Source organism: Ursus arctos, unplaced genomic scaffold (genome assembly GCF_023065955.2).
Source record: "Ursus arctos isolate Adak ecotype North America unplaced genomic scaffold, UrsArc2.0 scaffold_4, whole genome shotgun sequence".
NCBI classification, from domain to species: domain Eukaryota; kingdom Metazoa; phylum Chordata; class Mammalia; order Carnivora; family Ursidae; genus Ursus; species Ursus arctos.
Genome location: NW_026623056.1, coordinates 48,776,665 through 48,786,340, shown reverse-complemented (window position 1 = coordinate 48,786,340; position 9,676 = coordinate 48,776,665).

Below are 9,676 nucleotides of genomic sequence, written 5' to 3'. Positions count from 1 at the left end.
TCATCTAATGCAAAGTGAGCATAGCCTTAAAATAGGTAGTTATTCCCTATCCTTTTCTTCTTCTTTTTTTTTTTAAGAAGCAGTTTTCTTATTTCAAAAACATTAACAAAAGTTCGGAAAACCAAAAACACAAAGGAGAGAATTTAAATCACCCATAATCCTACTCCTTAGAAGTAACCACCATTAATTAATATGTTGGTATTGAGCTTCCTAGTCTTTGTTTTGTATTTACATGATGTTACTATAAAATGAGATTATCCTGTGTTTATTATTTAGTAACAACTTTACAATAAACATATATACAGCCAACATGTTCATATCATTAAAGATACTTCTAAAACACATAGGTAATTTTTAAGCACTGTAAATATTTCGTTGTTTAACTTCAGAAATGTATTAAATTTGACAAGTGAAAACACTTGTTATTTTATGATATGCCTTAATTTATTTAACCAATCCTCTTCAGTTATTGAGACTTTAGATGTTTCCCTCCCACATTAGTTCTCTCTCGGCTTGCTCATGCTCTCACTCTCTCACTCTTTCCCCTCCCCTATCAGCAGTAATACATGTAACATCCTGTAGCTAAACTTTTTACACATCTAGTTATATCCCTGACATAAATTCCTAGAAATGTAATTGCTGGATCAAAGGGAATTTACTATAATTTCTGAACCAAATGTTTGTTTTTCTCCTGTTATTTCCTAGGATTAAGCAAGAGCCCCACATGGATCTTTTCAATGATGCATGCAGTTTACATGCATCTCTCTTCTTGTACGATTCATTTACAATTCCTAATTCCATCCTACCGAGTGACAGATATTCAGCACATGTGTATTTAATTATTTTTAAAAAATCAGAGTCACTGAAATTGTCTTATGCTGACAGCTCCAGCCATTTCTAGTTCGTTAAACTTTATCATAAAATTAAATCAACAGCCATTTCTAGTTCATTAAACTTTATCATAAAATTAAATCAACTCATAGAAGCAACTTTACATTGTAAAGCCAAGGAGCTAATTCTGTCCAAAGGAATATGGAGAACTAAATTATTCTTAACTCTAAGGTCAATGAAGTGCAGGCACATACAACAACATGAGTGAATCTTACAGGCTTTATGTTGAACAGAAGCTGAACAAAAAAGAGTACATATTTATGATTCCGTTTTTGCCAAGTTCAAGAATAAACAGAACAAATAGAGAGGAATAGAAGTCAAAATAATGTTTACCTCTTAGGGTCAAGGAAGATGATATTGACTGGGAAGCAGTCCAAGGGGAGCCATCTGGAGTGCTGGAGATATTTTATCTATCGGTCTGGATGATGGTCACACAGGGATACATAAAAAAGTGTTAAAATTTACATGGGGTGCCTGGGTGGCTCAGTCAGTTAAGAGTCTGACTCTGATTTCAGCTCAGATCATGATCTCAAGGTTGTGAGATCAAGCCCTGCATCAGGCTCCACTGTGGGTGTGGAATCTGTTTGGGGGAGTCTCTCTATTTCTCTCCCTCTGCCCCTCCCCAAACACAAACTTGTGCGTGCACTCTCTCTCTCTCTCAAATAAATAAATCTTCAACAAAAAGAAAAATTTAATTAAAAAAACTCTTAAAATTTACATATACAAATTGAACAATACACTTAAAATTTATGGACTTTCATTTCATATACTGTATTGTTGTATGTTATAGCTCAATTTTTTAAAACTCAAAAAAATCTAAGTTCTAAATCAATAATTTATGTATTACAGATTATGTTTCCTAGGGCTGATATGACAAAATACCACAGGAGTGCCTTAAAACAACAGAAATTTACTATCTCACAGTGCTGGGGGCTACAAGTTTGAAATCAAAGTGTTAGCAGAGCCCACGTTCCCTATAAAATCTGTAGGGTAATCCTTTCCTCGCCTAGTTCTAGCCTCTGGCAGTTTGTCAGCAATCTTTGGTGTTCCCTGGCTGACAGATACATCACTCCAATCCTCTGTCTTCAAATGGCAATGTGCTTATAAGAACACCAGTCATGTTGAATTAAGGGCCCGCCCTATTCCCATATGACCTCATCTTATCTAATTATATCTGCAGTGGCCCTATTTTCAAACAAGGTCACAGTCTCAGATACTGAGGGGCTAGGACTTCAACATATATTTTGGGAAGATGCAATTCAACCCATAAAATTTCACAATATTGTTTTTGAATTGTCTTTCAAAAACTTAAGTTCTGCACCAGGAACCAAAACAAGTTGGCAGTGAACAGACTGCATTTGCAAGGAGATTCCTCAGGAAAGCTTCAGTTAGGACTACAGATTTGTTCTTAGTTTCCAGAGTATATATCAGAGGGAGGAAATATAATTACTTGTAAATAATTACCCAGGAGGGAATTTGAAGATATCAAGAGAGAGCTCATATAAGTACCAATGAAGTGTAATACTTCTGACATTTTAAGATACGTTATGCTTATTGTTTTCCTGCATCAGCCAGCTGGCTGCCTCAAAGGAAGCTTTTGGTGGGACAGAAAACAGAATCAAACAAAGCAAAATCCAGAAATGAGCCTCTCTGGAGTTTTGTGTTCTAGAGTGAGGAGAAGATTAGATGTGCAGACATAACATTTGGACAAAAATTTGGAAGCTAATCTCACCCCCGTCCCTTAGATGTGAGAAGGATTCTTTTAGCCTTGAGATAATAAGAAAAAGATAAAGGGGGCCTACTTTCTGATTCCTAGGAGAGTCAATGGGATTGGGAGGGTGGTGGTCAGATGCCAGAGAAGGAATACTGCAGCAGAAAAGACCATGGACAGCCTCACAGATACTTCTCGGCCCAAGGTGAGGTATAGCATCAGCAGAGACAGTTTCAGGGTCCTGGGGCCATGTGGAAAGTTGAGGGTCACCTCACTAGAGACTTACCAAAGCCAAGGACCACATGGGTCCCTTACCCAACACACAGAAAAAAAAAAGTGATTCATTAAATTGATAATGAAACCCAACATAGTTTATCCCCATTTATAAGACATTTCACATAAATAAATGCACAAATCAGAAAAATATATCCCTTGTTGGATCACACACTGCAGTTTTTGGTTCAGATATCATGGTCACCTAAAAAATCTATCAAAAGGGGAAAATATTCAATGGTTCTAAATACACCAAGAGGGACAAGAACTAAAATTGGTTTTAAGCCGAAACCTGGAAACAATGATTTGGCTTTTATTAGCTACTCAGTTCAGATCTAAAGAAGAAGAAACAAAAAGTATTTGACATACTGCCCAGCATGTAAGAGCGCAAAAGGAACTCAGACCAACAATGACTGGTTAAGTCTTGTCCACAAAAATCAATATGGAAGAAGAAAGAGAAGAAAGCAACAGATGGGAGGCAAGGAGAGATGCTGTGAAGAGCATTTCAGTGAGCAGCAGGGCGTGTCTTGGTACTTCCCTTAAATCCATCTGCCAACATTAACCATGCATGATTCCTCAGCTGTAAAAAATGTATTCCACTAACCGAATGACTTTTAGAAGAACACTGATTGAAAGCACACATATTTATACATACCTATACAAGATTATGCTGTCTTTAGCAGACAGAACTGGTCTGTATCCATTTGGTTTGTTCATTATTAAGTAGTTCTACCTGCCCATTGTAGCACTACTGAATATTTCTGCCTTCCACCCGACCTCATAGATGACCATGATTCCTGAACCAAAATTTGGAAAATCTGCTCTAACAAAGAAGTTTTTTTTCTGATTTGTGACTTTAATATATATATATTATAATTTATAGGAATAATATACATATTCCCATAAATGAAGAACTGTGTCATATTTAATTAGAAATTTAATTAACGATTTTTTGAAAAGAATAAAATGACATGAAATTGAGTTTCCACTAGAAAACTCAGGACATATGGTCATCATACGAGGAAAACTGAGCTTTGTAGAGGAAGGAGCAGCCATCATCTGGAAACTGTCCTTTGCTTCTGGCAGCACAGGAATTTGCCTCAGGAAAACTGATCACTCTGTGAGCACAGAGTCCAGCTCAGCATCGTGGGCCAAGGAAGACCTAACTATATCATCTGGGGATGATGATGAGAAAAGAAAGATTCCACAGGCTGAAGCAGAGCTTTTACTGGGATCCGGTTCCCTTTGACGGCATTCAGATAGCCCCAGTTCTGCTGTCAGCAGCTCCCTACGTGCTCCTTTCCACCCCTAAGTACACTCATGCGGTTCCATCGAAGCCTGAGGTTTCTTTCCAACAGACCTAACCACAAGACGGCCTTTTTTGCATGTTAGCCAGTTCTGTTAGTTACATCTTGTGCCTTGCTTCTCAAATTAATTCATCAGCAAATCAACATTTTGGCCAGAGCAAAAAGAGTAAATATTTCCATTTCTAAAATAGTAGAAATCATCACAGAAAATAAACATTATTTCCATTCATTGATTACTCTCCACCATGTACCTACGCATTTGACTTTTACTTTATTTTTTAATTATTTAAATTCAATTAGCCAACATATCGTAGTTGACTTTTAAAATAAATAAGCTGATTTCTTGGTTGAGGATAACAGTATAACACTTCTTTAAATCATGAAAAAGTAATTGCAATTTATCATTTCAGTGTTATCCAGGAGACCGGACAACATCTAATAAAATAGCCTCTTGTATAGATGAGGAACTTGAGTCACAAAGAGCTTAAGGCAGCAGGTCTCAAACTTGAACGTACATGGGAATCATGGACACGATGACATCAGGACCTAGTGACGAATGAAACTCAATTCCAGTGCCAGAGATTGTTTCAGCGGGTCTGGATGGGAGGGCCAGGTATCTGCTTGTAGGAGGGTACAACCTACATATTAACAGCCACCCCGTGTGATTCTGATGCACATAGTATCTAGATTGCACTACGAAAATATACTGAAAGCATCCCCAGGGTCACACAGAAATGGCAGAGTCTCAGCTTCGACTTCGAGGACTATGCTGAGAGTCAAGGAAGGAAGGTGTCATGGCCCTTGGGCCTGACTCTCCCTCCTCTGCCCTGTTTTTCACTGTCAGACTGCCCTCACATGTGCATGACGCCATCTAGGTTAATGATCATATTGGAATTAAAATCTGAATGGCACGTTGCAAAATATTCCTCACCATTACATTCCTCACCATTACTAGAGCCCCATAATCAACATTAGGTACGTTTATTATCTTCATTTCACACGAGATTCAAATGAGGCTCGAAAGAGTCAATTTGTCCAAAACCACACAGCAAGAAAGTACTAAAGCCATACACAAACCCACACGTTAAGCACATAACCCTACTGCTTACCTGAAGGGGCCAAGTGCAACGGATCAGCTTTTCCTACTTGAAATTTTGCCACCATCAAGTTCATCCAATTTCTCTCCTAGTCCTTCCATCATCAGTGAGTGGTATTTATTTGGCACCCACTGTGTGCAGAAGGCCAAATACAGGAACTAAAACAAAGGTCCACAATTGCTTTTACAGGAGTTCAGGATATTCTCGGGCCTTAGCGTACTTTTCATTTGTATCACTTTGCTTTTTCACTTCTTCAGGAGCACATCTGGACTTCTGAATAGTGCTAACAGTGGGTTACAATGAAACATTTTCCAAATTGCTTCCTGATTTGTATTCAGTTTTTAAAGCCCAACATAGTTTGGGATGCTATTTAACTCATTCTAAAAGCAGAACCAGGGATTCTCTTGAAAATAGAATTTTCACTTATAATTTAAACCCCATTGCAAAATTCAAAGCCTTTTCAACTGACTATTGAGTGACCTCAAACTAGAGAAGAAGAAAAAAGAAAAAAAATCCGTACTCTGAGGCACGAACACCGTCCAGAGCCAATCCTACTACCATCGCCCACCGTTCCAGTACCACCCCTGTCTAGTCAGTTTAAAAGAATTGGTGGGAGGGAGACTCCAAAAGTCTGTGGAGAGTGTTTTGGCTTTTCCCACCCCTCCATGAGAGGGAGGAGCGGTATGGCTAAAAGAGAATGTCTTGTAATAGGAGGATTTAACCACTGTAGTCCTCACACTGTGGACACCGAGCTGTCTCCCAAACACTATCAGGGAGTTCACAAGGTCAAAACTCATTTTATAAAAATCCCAAGGCATTATTTGCCTTCTGACTGTTGGTATTTCCACCGATGATGATGCAAAAGTAAAAGAGTAAAAGGAAAAGAGATTAAAGCCATTAGACCCTTCACACAAATCAAGACAGTGACACCAAACTTACTAGTAGTCATGTATTCTTTACCTCCATACACTCACAGTAAGAAAAGGAAAAAAAGGTTCACATTAGACTGTCCTTAATGAAGTAGTAGAAATTATTAATTTTATTACATCCTGTTGCTCGACTCCATGTCTTTTTAATATTCTGCAAGAAAATGAATGGAAGTACAATTAAACATTTAGCTGCATACTCAAGTATGTTATCTTCAGGAATAATACTTGTGTGGTTGACTTGTGAGCTGGATTAGCTGCCTTTCCATGGAACACTGTATGAGCTTCCTATTGCTGCTATAACAAAATATCACAAACTTGGTGTCTGCCTCTTTCTGTTACTTAAAGGACCCCTGTGATTACACTGGGCCCACCCTGATAATTCAGGATAGCCTTCCTATCTTAAAATCCTTAACTGAATCACATCTTCAATGTCTCTTTTGCCAAGTAAAGTAACTGAGTCACAGGTTCCAGGGATTAGGACATCTGGGGGGAGCATTATTCTACTTCTTATTGACACCATTTTTACTTAAAAGAATGAATAACAGAAAATTTAAAAATAAAAATAAAAGGATGAATAACAGACAAACTGTGATTATTCAGACTTGGGTATTTGGCAGGTATTTTCTTAAAATCAACAAAGTAAGCCCACCACTTCCAGGAAAATGGCTCATAGTATTTGCTACCAAAGATAAAATTCAAGTTTCCAAGTAAAAATTAGACTGACCTTAACTTCATTGTAGTAGTCACAAGTCTTCCAACATTTTCAGTATTTAAGGACTCAGCTTATTTAATATCATTTAATTATTTAATATTTAATATTCTCAATATTTAAGGACTTTTCTAATAAGATTGGTGGTGTGATTTTTTTTTTCACATTAAATAATGAAACATGTCCACCTTTGGAAGATCTGATTAGCTAAGTTAACCAATATTTTTCCCAAGACCACTGTATGCTATTACAAAATCATCCATGGGTAAATAACTATTCAATGTATAAGAAGTATAACTGGGTTTTAATACAAAGAGTATGAAAAGTTTGCTGGGGTTTTTTCCTCAACATTTTATTTATTTATTTGAGAGAGAAAGAGCGAAAGCATGAGCAAGGGGAGGGGCAGAGGGAGAAGGAGAAGCAGATTCCCCGCTGAGCAGGAAGCCTGATACAGGGTTTCATCCCAGGACCCCAGGATCATGATCTAAGCCAAAGGCAGACACTTAACTGACTGAGCCACCCAGGCCACCCTGAAAAGTTTGTTGATATGATTTTAAATTCCACATTACAACCAACCTTTAAGAAACTACCACTTTCAAATTTTAGTGTAGTATTAAAGACTACTCACAACTACCTGAAGAGGCCATTAAAATACATCTCTTTCCCTCTGTGTATCTACATTATGCCAGACTTTCTTTGTATGTTTCGATTTCAAAAGATTTCACAACAAATTAAATACAGAATAAAATTTTAGAATCTAGTTATCATCTATTGAGCCAGGCATTAAATATATTTCCAAAAATAAAAAATAAGGCTACTCTTCTTACTGACATTTGCTTGTTTGAGAAAACAGTTATTTTTCATTTAAAATAATTAAGTTGGTGTGTAATGGATTTGTTATTGTTATTTTTAGATGAATTAATAAATACTTTCAATTTCTCAGTTTTTAATTTTTAATAGTATGTAACTATTGATAGCTAAGTCACATAAATAAAAGACATTCAGATTCCTCAATAATTTTAAGAGTGTGAACTGGTCCTGACACCAAGAACCACTCGTTTTATACCTACCAGAATGGGAAACAGAAATGAAAAGATGATGGAGTAGAATAGAGCAACAGTGAACCCTAATCCATGATTTTAAGTAACCCTGAGAAATGAAATATGAACAATCTTCTCAATGGCCTGTCTCTAGTGAGAGAGGACCTGAGCACAAAGGCAACTGAAGGGGATTGAAGAGGTGTAGACAGGGCACTGTGCAACAGGTATCCCCCTATCAATCCCTGGGAGAACCCAGTCAGGTTTCCCATGAGAGCACCAGCCCTTGCGACACCTGCCACAGAGAAGACATCAGCATTTATTCAGGGTTAGCCAGAAAGGTAAGGACAATCAACAAAGTGTGACGTTTGTCCCTTTCTTTCTCTTTTTCAAGGGTCCCAACCCCTGATAACAGGGTGGAAGAAATAAGGATTACAATGTTGTGAGGCATGGAAGTCTTCTCATTCAAGCAGATGAGTCTTCGAAGCCACTTCTGTTATTAATTTTTCTTACTAATAGTGTCCACAGCTCCTGGAATTTCTCAAGAGTTACACACACAAAAAAAGACTTCTCAAGTGATAATCATTTAGTAATGTCTACCAGGAGCATCCTATTGAAAAGGATTCTGAAGCCACACCTGAGCTCTGTTGGGAAAAGTCTGGTAATACATTAGTAACGGTCATAGGAGAGGAGAGTAGTAGGATTCATCCTTCACATTTGTCACCCTGATCTAATCCTTTGACTAGCCCCAGATGCTGCTCTTAAGGAAAGCTAAACCACTTGTAAACCCTCAAACTGAAAACTTTGACTCTTCATCCTCGCCTCACTTCCTGACCAACTCAGCCTCTGGTCCAAATTTCTCACTTGGTGATAATATTTAACTCCTAGTGACTCAGAGATGTTGTACCATCCAACAGGCACTACTGGTTCCAAATTCAAGGACAAAAATTGCCCCTTCACAGTTGTGCTTTAGGCTAATTCCTCAGCATGTTCTGAATACCCAGACCCAAAAAGGAGATGGCAGAGGTGGACTTAATTTCCCCAGAGCAGTGCCATACAAACATTTCCACCCCTAGTGACCAAGGAGCATTAATTTTTTACCTCCAAGGCTCTGATCATATCACCACCAGCAGTATCATAGTTAACATTTGTGGGCTTACTATGCGTCAGACATTAAGCTAAGCACATTTAATGTTTGCACTAACTCTGTAAGTTACATCAGCCACATTTTATAGAAGAGGAACCTGAAGGGTAAAGAGGTTAAGTAACTTGCCTAGGTATTTTGTTTCTTTCTTTTTTAAGATTTTATTTATTTATTTATGTATTTGAGAGAGAGAGAGGATGAGTGAAGGGAGGGAGAGAGAGGGATGGAGGGGTAGAAGGGGAAGGAGAGGGATTAGCAGACTGCAGCCTGAGTGCAGAGCCCCAGGAGGGGCTCCACCTCATGACCCTGAGATCCTGACCCTGAGATCATGGCTTGAGCTGAAATCAAGAGTTGGATATTCAACCGACTGAGCCACCCAGGCGCCCCAGTAACTTGCCATGGCTTATTAACAAGGTTTTAAGTGGTTCACCTGAGCCCAGAGATTCCACTCTAAATATTACATGTTATTGCTTACATCTTGAAAATAACAGCCAGGCACAATAGTGTCCTATGTTTTTAAATCATACAGATTACACTATCTACTCTACAATAAATCTGGGTGTTTTAATATGAAACTT